Genomic DNA, 20,533 nt, shown 5'->3' with positions numbered 1-20,533 from the left:
ATATCCACAGCCTACATTCAACAACATAAAAAGCAGTATGGTACCATCAGAACCTAGTGGTTATACATCAGCAAGACCTAAACATCTTAATGTAGAAGCAGAAGAAAATGACCTTAAAAATGACTTAAGAAGTTGATAAAGGCCTTTAAAGAGGAAATAAAAAGTTGCCTGAAAGAAATTTAGGAAAAGACAAACAAAAATTTGGAAGAAATCAATAAATCCCTTAAAGAAAGCCAAGAAAAAGCAACTAAACAAGTGAAGGAAATAGTTCAATTGAAATAGAAACAATAAAGAAGGCACAAACTGAGGGAATGCTGGAAATAGAAAATATGAGTAAATGAACAGGAACTACAGATGCAAGCATAAACAAAAAAATACAAGAGATGGAAGAGAGACTCTCTGGAATGGAGGATACAATAGAGGAAGTAGACTCATCAGTCAAAAAACACTAATGCCAAAAAGTCATAACACAAACATTCAGGAAATCTGGGATACCATGAAAAACCCAAACCTAAGAATGAAAGGGATAGAAGAAAGAGAAGAATACCAACTCAAAGGTGCAGAAAATATATTCAACAAAATCATAGAAGAAAACTTTCCCAACCTAAAAAAGGAAATGCCTATGAAGATACAGGAAGGTTACAGAACACCAAACAGACAGGACCCCAAAAAGAAGTCCCCTCACCACATAATAATCAAACCACTTAACATACAGAATATAGAAAAAATAATTAAGATCTTCAAAAGAAAAAGGCCAAATAACATATAAAGGCAGACCCATTGTAATAACATATGACTTCTCAATGGAGTCTCTGAAAGCCAGAAGATCCTGGACAGACATTATGCAGACACTAAGAGACCATGGATGCCAGTCCAGACTGTTAACCTGGAAAAACTCTCAATCACCATAGACAGAATAAACAAAATATTCCATGACAAAAGCAGATTCTAACAATACCTATTCACAAATTCAGCCCTACAGAAAGCACTGGAAGGGAAATCCAACCCAAGGAAGTTAGATGTACCCATGAAAAACAGGCAATAGATAATCCCACAACAACAAATCCCAAAGAAGGGAAACACACAAAACTACCACCAAAAAATAACAGGAATTGACAATCATTGGTTGTTAATATCCCTTAATATCAATCAACTCAATTCACCTATAAAGAGATACAGGCTAACAGAGTGGATACAAAGAAAAAAAAAGAATCTATCCTTCTGCTGCATACAAGAAACACACCTCAACTTCAAAGACAAACACTACCTCAAAGTAAAGGGCTGGGAAAAGTCTTTCCAGTCAAACGGACATAAGAACCAAGAAAGTGTTGCTATCCTAATATCCAACAAAACAGACTTGAAACTAAAATTAATCAAAAGTGATTATGAGAATGATGCACATATTCATCACAGGGAAAATCCATTAAGATGAAATCTCAGTTCTGAACATTTATGCCCCAAATAAAAGGGCATTCACATATATAAAAGAAACATTATTAAAGCTTAAATCACACATCAAACCACACACACTAAGAGTGAGAGACTTCAACTCCCTACTTTCACCAATGAACAGGTCTGCCAGACAAAAACTTAAGAGAGAAATAAGAGAACTAACAGATGTTATGACTCAAATGAACTTACTAGACATCTACAGAACATTCCACCCAAACACAACAGAATATACCTTCTTCTCAGCATCCCATGGAACCTTTTCAAAGCAAATCTCAACAGATACAAAAAATTGAAATAACCTCCTGTATTTTATCAGACCACAATGCCTTAAAGTTAGAATTCAACAACAACACAAATTACAGAAAGCCTACGAATGCATGGAAACAGAATAGTGCTCAACTGAATCATCACTGGATCAAGGAAGAAATAAAGAAAAGAATTAAAGATTTGCTAGAATTCAATGCAAATGAATGTACAATATACCCAAACTTTTGGGACACTATGAAGCAGTACTAAGAGGAAAGTTCACAGTGCCAAATGCCCACATAAAGAAGTTGGAGAAATCTTGGACTATTGACTTAACAGCACATCTGAAATCTCTACAAAAAAAAGAAGTAAACTCACCCAGGTGGAACAGACACAAGGAAATAATCAAATTGAGGGCTGAAATCAGTAAAATAGAAACAAAGATAACAATACAAAGAATCAATGAAACAAAGAGTTAGTTCTTTGAGAAAATCAACAGATAGGCAAACCCTTATCCAAACTAACCAACATGCAGAGAAAGAACATCCAAATTAACAAAATCAGAAATTAAAAGGGAGACATAAAACAGACAATGAGGAAATCCACAGAATCATCAGGTCATACTTCAAAAACCTGGACTCCACAAAATTGGAAAATCTAAAAGAAATGGACAATTTTCTGGATAGGTACCATATACCCAAATTAAATCAAGACCAGATTAACAATTTAAATAGACCCATCACTCCTATGGAAATAGAAGCAGTCATTAAAAGTCTCCCAACCAAAAATACCTCAAGGTTCAGATGGTTCAGTGCAGAATTTTACCAGAATTTCAAAGAATAGCCAATACCAGTACTCCTCAAAATGTTCCACACAATAGAAATAGAAGGAATATTGCCAAACTCTTTCTATGAAGCTACAGTTACCTGATACCCAAACCACACAAAGATGCAACAAAGAAAGAGAATTACAGACCAATTTCCCTCATGAATACTGATGCAAAAATACCCTATTAAAATACTGGCAAACTGAATTCAAGAACACATGAAAAAAATCATCCATCACAATCAAGTAGTCTTTTTCCCAGAGATGCAAGGATGGTTCAACATACAAAAAACTGTCAATGTAATCCATCATATAAACAAACTGAAAGAGAAAAACCATATGATCATCTCATTAAATTCTGAAAAAGCCTTTGACAAAATCCAACACCCCTTCATGATAAAGGTCTTGGAAATATCAGGAATATAAGGAACATACCTAACATAATAAAGGCAACTTACAACCAGTAAACAGCCAACATCAAATTAAATGGAGAGGAACTCAAAGTGATTCCACTAAAAAAAAGGAACAAGACAAGGCTGTCCACTTTCCCCATATCTATTCAATATAGTATTTGAAGTTCTAGTTAAAGCAATAAGACAAGAAACAGAGATCAAGGGGGTACAAATTGTAAAGGAAGAAGTCAAACTTTCTCTATTTGCAGATGATATAATAGTCTACATAAGTTACCCCCAAAATTCTACCCAGGAACTCCTACAGTTGATAAACTCCTTCAGTAATGTGGCAGGATACAAGATTAACTTAAAAAAATCAGCAGCCCTCCAATACACAAATGATAAATGGGTGGAGAAAGAAATCAGAGAAACATCACCCTTTACAATAGCCACAAATAATATAAAATACCTTGGGGTAACTCTAACCAAACAAGTGAAAGACCTGTATGACAAGAACTTTAAGTCTCTGAAGAAAGAAATCGAAGAAGGTATCAGAAAATGGAAATATCTCCCATGGATAGGTAGAAACAATATAATAAAAATGGCAATCTTACCAAAAGCAATCTCCAGATTCAATGCAGTCCCCAACAAAATTCCAACACAATTATTCATATATCTAGAAAGAACAATATTCAACTTCATATGAAAAAAACAGGATATCTAAAATAATCCTTTGCAATAAAGCAACTTCTGTAGGCAGCACCATCCCTGTCTTCAAGGTCTACTATAGAGCTATAGTAATAAAGCAGCTTGATAATGGCATAAAAACTGACATGTGGACCAATGGAATTGAAGATCCTTACATTAATCCACACACCTATGAACACCTGATTTTTTTGACAAAGAAGCCAAAACTATACAATGGAAAACAGAAAGCATCTCAACAAATGCGCCGAAAGCGAAGAAGGCAGCTCCTGCCCCTCCCAAAGCCGAAGCCAAAGGGAAGGCCTTGAAAGCCAAGAAGGCAGTGCTGAAAGGCGTCCACAGCCACAAAAAGAAGAAGATCCACATGTCACCCACGTTCCGGTGGCCCAAGACCCTGAGGCTCAAGAGGCAGCCTAAATATCCTCGAAAGAGCGTGCCCAGGAGAAACAAGCTTGACCGCTATGTCATCATCAAATTCCCCCTGACCACTGAGTCAGCCATGAAGAAGATAGAAGACAACAACACATGTGTGTTCACTGTGGATGTCAAGGCCAAGAAGCACCAGATCAAATAGGCTGTGAAGAAACTCTATGACATCGATGTGGCCAAAGTCAACACCCTCATAAGGCCTGATGGAGAGAAGAAGGCGTATGTTCGATTGGCTCCTGACTATGATGCTCTGGATGTTGCCAACAAAATTGGGATCATCTAAACTGAGTCCAGCTGACTAATTCTAAATATACTTTTTCACCATAAAAAAAAAAAAAAACAAAAGCAAAAATAAATGGTGCTGGCATAACTGGATGTCAACATATAGAAGATTACAAACAGATCCATATCTATCACCATGCAAAGAACTCAATCAAATCCAAGTGGATCAAAGACCTCAACATAATTCCAGTTACACTGAACATGTTAGAGATAGTAGGAATTAGCCTAGAAAGCATTGGCACAGGAGACCACTTCCTAAATATAACACCAGTAGCACAGACACTGAGAGTAACAATTAATAAATGGGACCTCCTGAAACTGAGAAGCTTCTGTAAGGCAAAGGACACAGTAAATTCAACAAAATGGCAGCCTACAGAATGGGAAAAGATCTTTACCAACCCTACATCTGACAGAGGGCTGATCTCCAAAATATATAAAGAACTAAAAATACTAGACATCAAAACACTAAATAATCCAATGGGGGTACAGATCTAAAGAGAGAATTCTCAGCAGAAGAATCCCAAAAGACCTAAAGACATTTAAGGAATTGTTCAACATCCTTAGTCATCTGGGAAATGCAAATCAAATGACTCTCAGATACCATCTTACACCTGTCAGAACGGCTAAGATAAAAAAAACACTAATGACAGCTTATGTTAGAAGGGATGTGGAACAAGAGGACCACTCCTCCACTGGTGATGGGAGTGCAAACTTGTACAGCCACTTTGGAAATCAGTATGGCAGTTTCTCAGAAAATTGGGAATCAATCTATCTCAAGATACAATGATACTACTCTTGGGCATGTACCCAAGAATACTTGAAGCATACTACAAGGACACTTGGTCAACTATGTTCATAGCAACATTATTCATAATAGCCAGAACCTGGAAGCAACCTTTCAACGGAAGAATGGATAAAGAAAATGTGGTACATATACACAATGGAGTAGTGCTCAGCTGTAAAACAACAATGACATCATGAAATTTGCAAGAAAATGCATAAAACTAGAAAATATCATTTTGAGTGAGATAACCCAGACTCAGTAAGACAAACATGATATGTATTCACTCATAAGTGGATACTAGATGTAAAGCAAAGGATAATAAGACTACAACCCACAGCTCCAGAGAAGCTAGGAAACAAGGAGGACCCTAAGAGTGAAGTACAGATAACATTGGGATGGGGAAATGGAGGAGATCCTGATGAGTAAACTGGTAATGAGGTGGGGGGCAATAGAGGGAAGGGGGTGGGAGATGAGAAAATGAGGGAATGGGATGGTTGAGCTAGGGGAGGTACAGAGTGGGAGAGCAATGAAAGAGATATGTTATTTTTATTTATTTTTTATTTTTTTAGTTTTTCGAGACAGGGTTTCTCTGTGTAGCTTTGTGCCTTTCCTGGAACTCACTTGGTAGTCCAGGCTGGCCTCGAACTCACAGAGATTCGCCTGGCTCTGCCTCCCAAGTGATGGGATTAAAGGCATGCGCCACCACGACCCGGCAAAAGAGATATCTTGATAGAGGGAGACATTATGGGGTAAGGGAGAAACTGGGGCTAGGGAAATTCCCAGGAATCCACAAGGATGACCCCAGATTAGACTATTAGTAACAGTGGTGAGGGTGCCTGAACTGGCCTACCCTGGTGATCAGATTGGTGAATACCCTAACTGTCATCATAGAACCTTCATCCAGTAACTGATGGAATCAAATGTAGAGATCAACAACCAATCACCAGGCTGAGCTCTGAGAGTTCAGGTGAAGAGAGGGAAGAGGGATTACATGAGCAAGGGGTGTCAAGATCATGATGTGGAAATCTACAGAGACAATTGAACTAAGCTCAAAGGAACTCATAAACTTTAGAATGACAGCTGATGAACCTGCATGGACCAGACTAGACCCTCTGCATACAGGAGACAGTTGTATAGCTGGGTCGTTTGAGGGGCCCCTGGAAGTGTTATCAGGATCTATCTCTGGTACATGAGCCAGCTTTATGGATCTCATTACCTATGGTCGGATACCTTGCTCACCCCTGATAAAGTGAGGAGGGTCTTGGTCCTTCCTCAACTGAATGTACCAGACTTAGCTGTCCCCCCATGGGAAAACTTACCCTGTTGGAGTAGGGAGAAGGCAGGGGGGGGAGGTGGGAGGACAGATGAGAGGGGGATCTGTGGTTGGTATGTAAAATGAATAAAAAAGGAAAATATATGAGTACAAGATCATATTGGATTACCTTGTACACCCTCATGTAGGCAGCTAGCCTTATCATTATTTATACCCAAGGAAAGAGGCAGGTCAGGCTCTTAGATTCCTTAGTACTCTTAAGTCTATGTGGGGCTGGGATGATGGGTGGAAAGGGGCCTAGGATGTACCATTAAATAATCTGGATTCTAACCTGCACTCTTTGTCTTAACTTCAATATGACCTTACACAATTTCACCTTTTATGCCTCTTCCATAATATCTCAACTGTTCACTTTCTAAGGTATTTGAATCAAACATGAAATGATGTAAGAAAATGCTTTACTAGCTAAAAATTGTTTAAGTCTATGTACATGGAGTTACTCTCTTTAATGAAATGAACTTGACTCAGCAGCTTCCATTACTGTACAGCAGACTCACTTGAAAATGCCTGGCCTTCCATATCATTAAAGTCCCACAGGGAACTGTCTATTTGTCCTAATTTAAAATTATCCCCAGAATAACTCTGTCCATGGTGCCACCACTCACCTTTCCCCTTATTATAGAACCCTCACTGGGCTTTTAATTATTCTACCTCCTTTCATCCTGGCTAGTACCTTAAGCTTTATCCCTTGCTGGCTAGCTGCTGAGGGCTCAAGAGGTCATGTAGTCACCTACAGCTGTGCTATGGCCTTTCAGCAGAAGTATATACCAAGAAGGGACAGGGTATGATGTTCTCCATAGCCAACTTACGGCCCATGAGACTTCAGGAACAGGACCGTTTTACACAATGACATATCAGTCAATAGGTAGCCCTTGCTTTCCTAATTTCTTATAAGAAATCTTGTAGTTCATGATTCCTTTCCAACCTCCAGTCTCAGTGACACTCTCTTCAAGTGAGCAAGTTCTTTCACTTGAAATCATTTCTTTTTTTGCTTTTGGCTTAGCAAAAATCCTATGCCCTCATTTGGGATTCCTTGGAGACCATGTTTGATGTTTAAAAACTTTAAAATATCTGGAAAAAGACTATTGAAAAAGTTGCCAGTTAAAGAAAAAAAAAAGGTAAGAGTGAGGCAGAGTATCCCCTTGCTGACCTGAGAGGGCCCTCTGGGAGCTTTGTGATCAGTCTTCACAGGGACTCACAGTATGTTCAGTCTCTCCCTACCCTTTCGGCCCTTCCCTCACCCCTCCACTTCTCCATCCTTTTGTTTCATTTTCTGCCAATTCTAACTGATTTCATTGGGACTAAAATGGAAACGGTTTTGCAACACTCCTGGCATGAGCATAGTTGCAAATTTGACAATAATGCACTTGTTAAGCTGAAGGAGAGGTGCAAGTTAGCAGTCTAGAAGAGACTTCATTTTCACTCCTCAGAGCACCACTCAACTGTCTTCTGCACATCGCTTCCAACTGGGATTCAAAGCATGTGGCAGCGGCTTCATTTGCATCTGCTTTTGCCAAACCAGAAGCTACTTTCTCTCTTCTGCTACTACTGACACAAGTGCTAGAATAGTGCTACAAGGAGGATTTTCATCTCATTTTTGATAGTGAAGTTGCTGGGAAAGATGGAGACTCTTTCAGTCCATCCTGGACTTGGATATTGGTCCTATTCCTTTGAGTAAGTGTCATCACTTCTCTGTTGTATTTCTTCATCTTCATAATGGAATGTACTGCACTATGTGAGGAATAGAGCAATGGGAGAATTTGAATCTGGCACTGAGAATGTCCTCATACATCATGTCTATGAACAGCTCCCCATTTCTCAGACAAACTTGTAGAGATGGACAGGTTGTTCCTAGTTACTATAACACTTTGTGCAAATTATTAGAAGGCACAGCCTTTGTGTAGGTACCATAACATAGGACCCCGAGTTTGGAGAGATGAATAAGTTGGATTTCAGCTCCCATTCATTGCAGCATCCAGGTGCCCATGTGCAGTATGCAACTTTAACAGCTGTATGCACTGATTTTGAAGACTTTGCATTGAGGCTTTATGTTTTGGCCAAGGTGACCTCAGGAAAACATAACCAAACATGGACTTCCATGGAATTATAGGGCTTTGAGGATATGATATTGCATGTTATATTTTTCAGGCTCATTATCCATTTCTCTTCTGCATAAACTTTTACTCCACACAAATGGGAACTGTTCTCCTATGTTCTTTGTTGCTGCTGCAGTTGTTTGTTTTTAAAACAGGGTCTCATTTAGTTCAATCTGGCCTTGAACTAAGGGTGACTTTGAAATCTTGATCTTGCTGCCCCTACCTCTCTAGTGCAGGAATTAAAGGCATGAGCCAATTTTACTTGTGTTCTTCAACCACAATGACATTATCAGCCATTAGGGGACAGTAGAGGGTAATAGTGAACAGAGATATGGGCATATGTTCTCCCTGTCTGGACCCTAGTGCTTGCTTCCAGGGGCACATTGGCTATTACTTAATCCTATTGTGCCTCAGTTTCTTATCTGTCTAGAGGGGAGAATAGCAGTGCCTATCTCACAGGATTCTTATAAAGATTTAAGTGATTCATCATGAAAGGCACTATGGATGTGCTGGGCAATGGGAGTGCTCAAATATCATTAGCTGTCATTACTGCTTCCACCCATTGCTGATTTCTGAGATATGGTTTCTTTATGTCCTCCAAGAAGACTTCAGAGATGACCCCATCTGGGAGTGTTCCTTCCTCTCCTCTCTGATATGTTGTACTTACTACAAAGACATTAGTTGAATCATCATTTATAGTGTGTTTTATTCTTCATCCTCATTTAATTATGAGTATTCCATATAATATCATCTTAAAATATGAATTACAAGCTTTTGTCTATTCCATTAAGATTATTGACTTGCTTCTAAGGCCATAATTAGATTATTTGAATGCAATAGAAACATTCCCAAAGAGGCTCTGGAAACTTCCCAGAAGTTTCCAGAATGAAAGGAAGAACATGAATGACAACAGAGATGGACACACATGCCTGTAGATTCTTTTTCTCTATTATAGTTTCTATTGTCTTAATTTCCCTGTTCCCTTCCTCACAGCTCTACTTTTTCCTGAAATGGTGGTCTTTATTAACTATAGGCACTTACCTTTGCAGTCAAGGAAGATGCCCTTGCTCAAGATTTGACATGGAACTCTCAGGAAAACATTTTGATTTGTGCTATTTACCTCTTGTGCTAATTATGCGCTTGTAACTCTTTAACCAGTCTTCATGATTACAGACAGAAAGGGGGAAGATAGCAAGTCTCACTCAAACTATGCAGAATGGCGATTGCTTATGGAGCAGCTCCCATGACTGGAGAGGTGTTAGCACTGTCAACCAGGGCAGAGAATGTGAGAGGGATGAGCTGGTTTGGGCAATGAGGAGTTCAGTTTGGAATGCTCTAAGACAGCATGGTCGGTAGGAAATCCATGTGCTTTGTGAGTTCAAAGCTCGGGGGAGAGTTTAGAGCTAGATATATGAATATGAGTCAGAGGAAATAAGCTGGGTTTAAGATGTCTGAAGAGGACTTTTACTTTCAAGTAATATGTAGTAAGCTGTAACCGATGACAGTTCCCATTGCATCCACTACAGAATGTCTTTTAGGAAATTGCAAAATTTGCATTTGAAAGACTGATGAGATTTGCAAAAGAAAGGAATAGATGAATGGGAATTCCAGAGAGAGCAGGGCCTGTTCTAGGGGAGCTGGCAGTTGCCAGACAGTTATCCCCAGAGAGTCCTGTACTCCCTTGTCCAGGCTGAAGATCAGGTAAGCCACACAGAGATGGATCCTCCTGGGGAAAGGGGAGCCAGCAGAGCAAATGGCAGCTATACAAGGCCAGTGCAATGGTCTGGCAGCCAGCAATGCCTCAAAAGAAGGTGAATTTTCCCATAGGATGAACCATTAGAAATACAAGACAAATAGAAAAGCAAGAGTTTGTTGTGAGATTTCTACCCACAAGCCTGCACTCATGGGATAAAATGAAAGTAGCACATAAAGGAGAAACCACAGTGTTATAACACTTCCAGCACAGAAGAGGGGACAATAAATGGCATAAGCATCCAGCTAAGGAATTTTCTGAAGATTGCTCACAAAAGCCACAGGAAGTAAAGTGAAATAGAAGGAAGGGAATCTTAAATAATCTCTGCTGACAGAGATTAAATATATAATAAAGAAGTTTTTAAAGTTGCCTTCTGTGAACGATATAATTATCAAGCTTAGATAAGATCACTTGACCCTCTTCTCAAGGAAAAGAGGGGAAAAATAATATTGCAATAAAAAAGATATGCAATTTAAAATAAAACTAATTATGAAGTATTACAAGTAAAATTTAAAAGTCAATTAAATCACACATTCAAGAAAATCATATGACTAAAACCAAGTAAATATTGAAGTGACAGTTAAAATATACCTGAGGTGCAAATGGTCTCTCAGGTGAATACTGCAAACTACGAAAAGAGCAATCACTCTTGGATTTTCAGGAAAGCATTTAGATTATGAAAATTGATGGAGGGTCAGAGAGAGGAGTTCCCAATGCCCGCCTTTCCCAGTATATATTATGAGCCCTGGATAACAAAAATTCATCAACTATCTGTGGAATCTGGAAGGTGATTATATAGCAGACCACTTGAGGAAGCATGTGCAAAGTGTGAGCAGTACTACAAAGGCCAGAAGACATTTGTAAATCACATATTTGGCTGGTTGTATCAGGATTATTTGATGAACTTACAATGCAATAACAAGAAAACAAACATCCCAAGTTTCAAAATATAAATAAAAGATCCAAACAGAAAAGCTGCCAAAGGAAATACACAGGTGCCAAGGTGAGGTACTCCATTAGTCAGCAGATGTTATAGGGCTGGCCATCTGGTCCTGTGGCTGAGATGGAGAAAGAAACAATAACAAGGAAGCACTGAAAAGATGGCTTCTACTGTGTATAAATTTAAAAATCTTTTTGAAGTAAAATAAAACTATGAGCATTTTCATAGGTTAATTTTTGTTTTTTTATGACTTAGACCCAAACAGCATCATTCCATTATAATAACAGAAACTTAGAGCATCTCACTTCTCAATGAGCGTACACTCAAATCTACCAATATGTAAAGTTGTGATATGATATGAACCCATTGTGTTTTTTTCTAAGGATTCCTAACTAACTCAAGATTTTAAAGAATATTATTATTTTAATGCTATATTCAAAGTTAAAGGCAAATGATTATTAAATGATAATAATTGTACCTCAATAGATGCAGAAAGAATTTATCAAAATTCTACACTCATTCATGGTAAAAGTGAAACTCTTAACAAACCTGAAATTGAAAACATATTCATACATATACATAAAAGCCCTGAAGCTAACACCATATTCCACCATAAAATATTTAATACATTTTAACACATTCACTTTACAATCAGGAAAAGTGAGCAATAGCTGACACTAGATATTTTTAGGATTTTATTGGACACTCCTAGTCAGCAAAATTAAGAAAGAAAAAGAAATGGAAGGCAATATATTAAAAAATAAAGTGCTGTTATATGGAGATGAGATTTTTATTTGTCAAAAATTTCAAAAGATGTACAGAAAATTATCATAAGTCTGAGAGTGTAGCAGATTGATCAGATGAAAGCTTTGTGTACCACTCTCCTCCCTTTTCACACACAAGCAGGAGCCAAATAAATGGTACAGTAGCAATATTTACAAAAAATTAAAAATCATCAAAATGCACCTGAGATGAGTCATTCAAGAATTGTATGGGAGGGAGCAGAAATGTTATATGAACTTCATTTAAAATGCTGGAGAAAAGCAATACCAACAGGCAGGAAAACCTTGTCTTATTCAATGTCCATTCCTTCCACATTTATCTGTAAGTGCACCAAAATTTCAATCAATATTCCCAGAAGAATTTTCACAGATCCTGATAAACTGATTAAGGGGTAACCAAGGGCCAATGAGCAGTCAAGTCACCCCCAAAGAAGTGGAATCAGGCAGAATCATCCGTCATTTGACCAGATATGAAAGCTCACTATGGAATCAAGAATTAACCATTATGTATTCATTCAAATGATTGTTTGCTCATATCCTGTCTGAAATACTACCATTGCTTATAAGAAGCATGTTTAATAGGGCTAAATACTATTTGGCTTTGAATAAAAAAATAAATACTTTAAGGTGACATAGAAAAGTTCTGGCTACATTTACTTTCCCTTGTATGAAATCATGACTTGATGGAGCTGATGTTTTTAATCAATGGAAATGATAACCAGTTATAACATATGGGCTAAGACAGGGCATGACAAAGCATGCATTTGATCCCAGCACTCAGGAGAAAGAGGCAGTCAGATCTCTGTGAGTTTCAGGACAGCCTAGTCTACATAATGAATTTAGGCCATTCAGAGCCACACATGAAATGTTGTGCCAACATAAAAGAGATGTTATCATATTAACTAGTGATGGGAAATTGAACTATCTTGTTTCATTGTAAAGTTTTACAGAAATAATTTTAACTTAAAGTAGATCCTGTTATACATGTAGACATCTAGGGAAAGCACTGTTCATCTGAAATCTTCTTTTCAGAAAACAAAAATCTTCTAATTTTATTATACAGATATTTGATCACTTCAATTTTGTTATTTTAAGTCCAGTTTTTTCCATATAGATTAGAAATTTCATTTATACAAATAAAATATAAATTGGGTAAAATAAAACAATAAAAATTATGTGTAATAACTGGCTGTTGGTCTGTGGCAGGGTCCTGTGCTGTTGTTCCCTTTGGCGGAGGGGGACAAGTAGGCACAGAGTCAATGACACAGACTCTGGGACAATGTTGAAACAACAAACTCAGTTTATTCAGGAAGAGGCAAGCCTTATATATCCTCCACCCCACCCTGGGAAAAGGTCTGATGAATATGCATCTGCTGGTGTGACATGACTGCCTCTCATTGGTCCAGGTCATCTCCAGATCATGTCTCAGCTGCTGTTGCTAAGTCGCTTAGGCAGACCCAGTTTGGCTCTCAGAAAGTATCTTTTTTACTGGTTTGGGCCCGCTGGCCCTCAAGCCTGTTAGGGATGAGTCATCCCACATTGGTCAAGGAAAAATAGACCTCAAATAAAATAAAATAAATAGGGTAAAACAGAATAGATAAAGGACAGAATATTTTTCTATCAAGTTTGGATGGGCTATATGCAACCCATAAAGGAAAAGTCTAATAATTTTGACTTAGTAAAATTTACAGATTTCTACTTATCAAAAAGTACCACAAAAACAAGCCACAGAGCTATACTAGGTATTTGTAGTATTTATAATCAGGAATGGGATAGTATCCAGATTGTATACTTAATTCCCACAAGTGACAAGAGGAACTCAAGACAGAATCATGCATCTGATAGAAGAGAAAATATGATTGGCAAAAGAACACATGATACATGGTTCTTTTTTGAAAATGATTTATTTATTATTTTGTGTATATGAATGTTTTGCCTGAATATATTTAATATGTGCACTATTACACACACACACACACACACACACACACACACACACACACACTTGTGCCTGCTACCTGTGGAGTTCAGAAAAGGGCATGGAATCCCCTGGAACTGAAGTTACAGGTGGAACTGAACCTGGGTCCTCTAGAAAAACAACAAGTGTTGTTAACCACTGAACCACCTTTCCAGTCCTGATAGAGTTTTCTTAACTTCTAGAATAATTAGGGAAGAGTGAAATAAAGATTTTATACCAAAGATACAAAACCAAAATTAAGAAATAATAATAAGGGCAGTAGGTGGAGTGGGGAGCTGGCATGGTGGAAGGACGAGAAACTATGGTCAGATGGATTGTATGATAGATGAATCTATTTTCAATTAAAAAAGAAATAACAGGAATTTTCATCTAATTTTCCACTTATTATACTATCCGGCAGGTGCACACCCTCTGTCCGGATGTTATAGCTAAGTGCATAAGCTACGAAAATGTGTATTTATCATTTCCAATAGGAAAGTCAAGAATACTCATTTCATCATTATATATAAAATTAAAAAAATAGTGGCTCACATGTCTGCTTATTATGAAATGGATAAATAAATGTTGCCTCACTCATATGACATTAATAAATAAGTACTGAAAACAGCCTAATTAAACAAGCAAATTGATTTAAAAAATTCAGGACATTTGACATTTCCCTCTAGGTGGAAAGAAGAGTGTGAAATTGTAGGATGCATCCCTATTCTTAGCAAAAATCTACTTTTCAATTTAGGGAGTTATATTATTTTTTATTTAAAATTTTAATTTTGGGGAATTTCATATATGGATACTGTATTTACATAATTTACATCCTCCTCCCTTTCTAATTCTTCCAATCTCCCCACCAACTCCATCTAAAATTCATTATCCCTTCTCTAGTTATTACACACAGAGAGAGAGAGAGAGAGAGAGAGAGAGAGAGAGAGAGAGAGAGAGAGAGAGAGAGAGAGAGAGATCTACTATAGTCCATTTAGTGTTGTTCAAATGTGCAAGTGTTTAGGACCTACCATTTTGGGTTTGCTGACCTATTGGGTCTCAGTCTCCTTCTGTTAGCAGCCATTGATTGACAGATGTAGCATGAATCTTAAAAGTTCTTATTAATAAAATCAAACCTGAAGCCAGTTATTGGGGTGAACACTAGATGATCAGAGAGACAGAAAAAGCCACAGCTATCTCACCTTGCCAATTCCTCAGCTGGTCCTGTTTCCTCAGACTGGAAGCTTCTGTGTCCTCATCCCAATGGCTCTTAGCTGAACTGCTGCTAGAAGTCTGAATGCTTAACCAGCCAAACGCTTAACCAGGCAAATGCTTAACCAGGCCAAAATGCTTCTAGTTTCTAGTCTTCACGCCTTATATATCTTTCTGCTTTCTACTACCACTCCCTGGGATTAAAGGTTCACTTTCTGGGATTAAAGGTGTGTGTCACCATGCCTGGCATTTCCAATGTGGCCTTGAACTCACAGAGATCCAGAGAGATTTCTGTCTCTGGAATGCTAGGATTAAAGGCGTGTGCTAACATTTTCTTTCTGTTCTCTGACCCCAGATAAGTTTATTAAGGTACACAATATTTTGGGGAACACAATACCACCACAGACTGTATCTCTTCATCTAAAGGTGGATCTTTGTGAAATGCCCCTTACTCATGTTGACCTGTCAAATGGTATAATTATACAGATCTTGGTTAGGTAACTACAGTTGAAAGTCCATGGGTACAGCTTTCTGTCAACAACAGATGTTGTAACAAATGTTACAACAGATGTTCTGGTCCTCTGGCTCCTACAGTCTTGTCACCACCTCTTTTGCAACTTTCCCTGAGTCTTGAGTATAGGGGTTGCATTATATATATAGCAGTTGGGATGGAGCACCATATAGTCATTTATTCTCTGTATTTTGACCAGTTGTGTCTTCCTGTAGTAGTCTCCATCTGCTGCAAAAAAGAAGCTTCTTTGATAGAAATGAAGGCTACACTTAATGTGTAGGTATAAATGTAAGTATTTAGAATACAGTTAGAAATTATACTGGAGTAGGAAAAGCATCAGTAATGGGTTCTCCTCTAGTATCCATCAGCTCTCCAGCTACAGAAAAGCTAGGTTTTACATCACCAGGCACAAATGCCCTGCTGTTGAATGGGCCTTAAATCCAATTAGACATCTGTTAGTTACCCTCAAAGTGAAAGTGACATTTTTGTACCCTTAGAGACTGGCCTGGGAGTTGTAAGATTATCAAATCTTCTTTGTAAAGCAGGTTTGAACACAGAATTTTCTACCCAAAGTGTAAGATGCTTTCTATTTCATGGGATTTCCATGTCACTTTTAGAAGTTCAATGGGCAAAATTTTCTCCTAGTCAGTGTTCAGCTATTTACCAGTCATAGGCCTCATTTACTGTATGGAAAGAGTTTTCAAAACATGGAGTCCTGGTAGTGGACCATTCTTTTCTGAACATTGAAACTCAATCCTGGTTGGTACCTTTCAGATGGTTTGATAGGATGGGCTTCAGTCTGGGAAAATATGGGCACTTGTGAAGCACCAAATCTTACCACATCTCCTACATCAGCTTCTGAGTAGTCATCAGATTTCTGATCTCTGGCATTCTCCAAACTCTTTCTGGTTCTTTGTAAACACTAGCATAGATGAGGTACATGTTGAGTAGTGATTTCATGAGAATGACATCCCTGTTTTAAAGCATGTCTTCTTTTGTTCCATTCTACTCATCTTGAAGTGCAATGTTGCAGTAAGTAATAAATTAACATGACCCTCATATAAGCAAGTGGGTCATAGTAAAATAAAACCCCATTTTAAATATAGCTCTGACATGTCATTTCCCTTTTAGTTTCTGAATCTCTTTCCCACTTACAAGCCAAGGTGTGGTCCTTCAGCTTTTTATTCTTTTAGTCATTCATTCACATTGGCAAGCAGACTAACAGGTATCATTATGGCATTTCCATACATTCTTTGTTTTAATTGGTTTTCCTCCTATACACATCTCCATACCTCACCTTGTACCCTATGCACCCAGAACTCTTCTTTCTACTTCCATGTCTAACACATTCTGTTGCCCTTCCCACCTCCTTCCTCAAACATTCTATTTTCCTGTCTCATCAACTCCTTTCTAGTACTATGATCTACACTCATGTCCACTCCCACATAAATAGATATATATGTGTAAAAGCTAGAATCCACATCCGAATGTACAGTATTTACCTTTTTCAGTTTAGTTTATCTTACTTAAGATAATGATTTTGTGATCTATCCTTTTTTTCTTCAAATTTCATTTTTATTTATGGCTTTAGCTCTTCACTATAGGTCTTTCCCACTGTGTAAAGCCACATGTTTCAGGTAGCATTTTCTCCCTGCACACCTGGGACCTCGTTGGTATAAACTAATCAAGTTAAATGATCATTTTTCACCACAATTAGTCTTAAGCCAATAAATACCTAACAATTCTCTGGCTATCAGAATTAGTTCATAAGTGTCTAACTCATCACACAATTCAACATGCTCATTGGTTATTTTAAGATGATACTATGCCTTCCACTGGACATGTGCTCTCTCTTGGGCTGGCTCTATCAGTGTCTGTAATTTTCCTAGGTAGATGTTTTATTTCTTAGTACCTCTAACATCTTGGGTTCTCCATCATAACATTTAAAAAATTTACTCTCTTTCTCTGTCTCTGTCTTTGTCTCTCCCTCTGTGTATGTGTTTGTAAGTGTCTGTGTATGTATGTGAGGTGGGTATGTGCATGCGCGTTTTAGTATGCATGTGGAATTCAGAATACAACTTTGTGAAGTCATTTCTTTACTTCTTTTATCTGGGTGTTTGGGATCAAATTCAAGTCACTAAGCTTGAGTGGCATAGCTCATCTGCTGAGCTATCTCTTCTGTCCCTCCAATGTGACTTAGGCTTAGACATCCCCTTCTCAACTCCACACATGATTGCTTGGCCTCATTAGTTGTTTCTGTTTTTGTGTTTGTTTTCTGGACCTTGGTATAAACCTTAATAACTGTCACTTTCAAATTCTCTATACCTGAAAAATCAAAAGTACATGAATGACATCAAGATATCACATAGCATTTTTTTTTTTTTTACTTTTGCTGCACTGGCCACTGCGTACATGGAAGCTAACTACTGGAGAGCACTTACCAAGTAGCACACCTGAGGTGGCATCTCTTTTCAAATGAAGGTCTCTCAGATTGGTTTTTGAGTCCCAGCTCCTGGAGCCTCTGATGGATAGAGTCTTCCCTTCATAGCTCCTTTCCTACAGTTCTGCTACAAAGTGTGTGCTCTCTCTTTAATGGTAACAATTACTGTCACTTTGCTGCACCTATGTTGCCTTCAATTTTAAACACTCTCGTACTCCTTTTCTCACTGAACTGCACATGTTCGACCCCTTCATCTCCATTTTTTGCTCTAGACCAGTGGTTCTTAACTTTCCTAATGCTGTAACCCCTTAATACAGTTCTTCATGTTGTGGTGACCCCCAACCATAAAATTATTTCATTGCTACTTCATAACTGTAATTTGCTACTGTTATGAATCATAATATAAGTATCTGATATGCAGGATATCTGATATATAACCCCTGTGAAAGGATCATTCCATCCCCAAACAGGTCACATGACTTGCAGGTTGAGAACCACTGCTCTAGATTCTAATTGTAATTCTGGTTAAAGAAAAGGGGTAACAACCACGCTGTAATTTGAATGTTACCTTGTCTTGAATTTTCCTCCACAAAATTAGGTAGCCTGTTAACTTTAAGTTCAGCCTCACTCAACTTTTTAGAACATGGGCAGAATATAACCAGATTCTTTTCTTTTTCTTTCTTTATCCCTTTCTTTCTTTCTTCTTTCTTTCTTTCTTTCTTTCTTTCTTTCTTTCTTTCTTTCTTTCTTTTTTACATTTTGGGATTCTTTTTTCCCCATTTTACTAAACATAGATTCTTTTTTCACACAATATAAGATGAATGCAATTTCCCTTCCCTCTACTCCTTTCAGTTACTCCCTACCTCCTCTCCCATCCGGATCCACTCCCTTTCTGTCTCTCATTGGGAAAGAACAGACTTCTAGTATAAGAGAATAAAACATAACAAAATAAAAAATAATAAGCTAAAACAAAATCCACCATTTCAAAGTTGGACAAGCCCAAGCTATCAGAAAAATAAAAGAGCCCCATGAGAAGTCACAAAAATCAGAGACCCACTCATTCATACATTCAGGAATTCCATAAAAGTGCTAAAGTACTAAATTGAAAGCTATAGTATATATATCCAGAGAGCCTTGTGCAGACCCTTGTATGCCCTGTGCATGCTACTTCAGTCTCTGTGAATTCCTATGAGCTTTAGAGTGCCTTTTTCTCCTGATGTCCTCCGTCCCTTCCATATCCCCTACTCCTTCTTCCTGCTCTTCTGTAGGATTCTCTGTGCACTGAAAGAAGAGATTTGATGGAGACATCTTATTTAGAGCTAAGTGTTCCAAGATATCTCTCTCTCTCTCTCTCTCTCTCTCTCTCTCTCTCTCTCTCTCTCTCTCTCTCTTTCTCTCTCTCAGTGATGTCTGGCTATGGGTTTCTGTATTTGTTCCCATTTGCAGCAGGAAGAAGCCTCTCTGATGATGGTTGAATGAGGAACTCATCTATGAGTATCGAGGACTAGCATTAGGAGTCATTTTTATTGTTACTTCTTTTTACCAGTAGTATTTGGCTTTACCCTAGTTTTCTGGGCTATCTAGACTTTGGCCCTTGGTCACCCAAGGTCTGAGTTCTGTCTCATGGAGTGGGCCTCCAATCAAATCAGACATTTATTGGTTACTCCCACAAGGTTTTTTGCCATCATTGCCATAGCATATTTTGCAGGCAAAACAGACTGTCGATCAAAGGTTTTGTGTTTGGGTTGGTGTTTACTTTTGTCTTTTGGTAGCCTGAAGAGTGCCTTTTTATGTCATAAATACTAGAATGGGGCTGAAGATTCTATACAAAACACCACCTTGACCTTTCCATGTTCAATGAGTGAGTTGTATGGGTGTTGTTTTCAGCAATGGGGCCTTGATGTCAGCTTGTGGAGAGCAACCTATTGTCTTGACAATAGCATGTGTTGTTTGGGAGTTTCCATGGGACCCTTTTGGGCAATAACCCAATTAGCTGAAACCCAGACTCAGCGTTGGAAGCTTCATTTGGTGACAAGAGATAGCCAGTAGAGGTTCTGTTTCCCTCATTATTTGCTGACTTCTTTAGGATCACCTTTTATACACTATATAAAGTTTCCACTGCACTCAGTTTCTATACCATCACTCAAATGCTTGTCAATTCTAGAGGTCTCTCACCTCATTCCCTCCCTCAATCCCATCTCCCCTCCCCCTTCCCACCTGATCCTCCTGTTTTTATTACTCCTGGCTCCACCCCCTGCTCAAGTCTAACCATAAAATCAACTCTACACCCTTTCCCCAAGGAGATCCATGTGTTCCCTCTAAGGCCCTTCCTCTATGCCTAACTTCTCTGGGTCTATGACCGTAGCTTTGTCATCATCTATTCAATGGCTAATATCC

At 38.2% G+C, this 20,533-nt stretch overlaps 1 pseudogene; it reads left to right on the top strand.

The window, feature by feature from the left end:
* The window catches only part of LOC128104622 (60S ribosomal protein L23a-like), a 50,666-nt pseudogene extending 46,334 nt beyond the window's left edge, over positions 1-4,332 (top strand).
* The last annotated feature ends 16,201 nt before the right edge of the window (positions 4,333-20,533 follow it).

The sequence above is a fragment of the Peromyscus californicus genome, unplaced genomic scaffold, assembly GCF_007827085.1.
Source record: "Peromyscus californicus insignis strain IS unplaced genomic scaffold, ASM782708v3 Scaffold_8__1_contigs__length_139910024, whole genome shotgun sequence".
NCBI classification, from domain to species: domain Eukaryota; kingdom Metazoa; phylum Chordata; class Mammalia; order Rodentia; family Cricetidae; genus Peromyscus; species Peromyscus californicus.
This window is presented reverse-complemented; position numbering and strand designations above follow the sequence as displayed.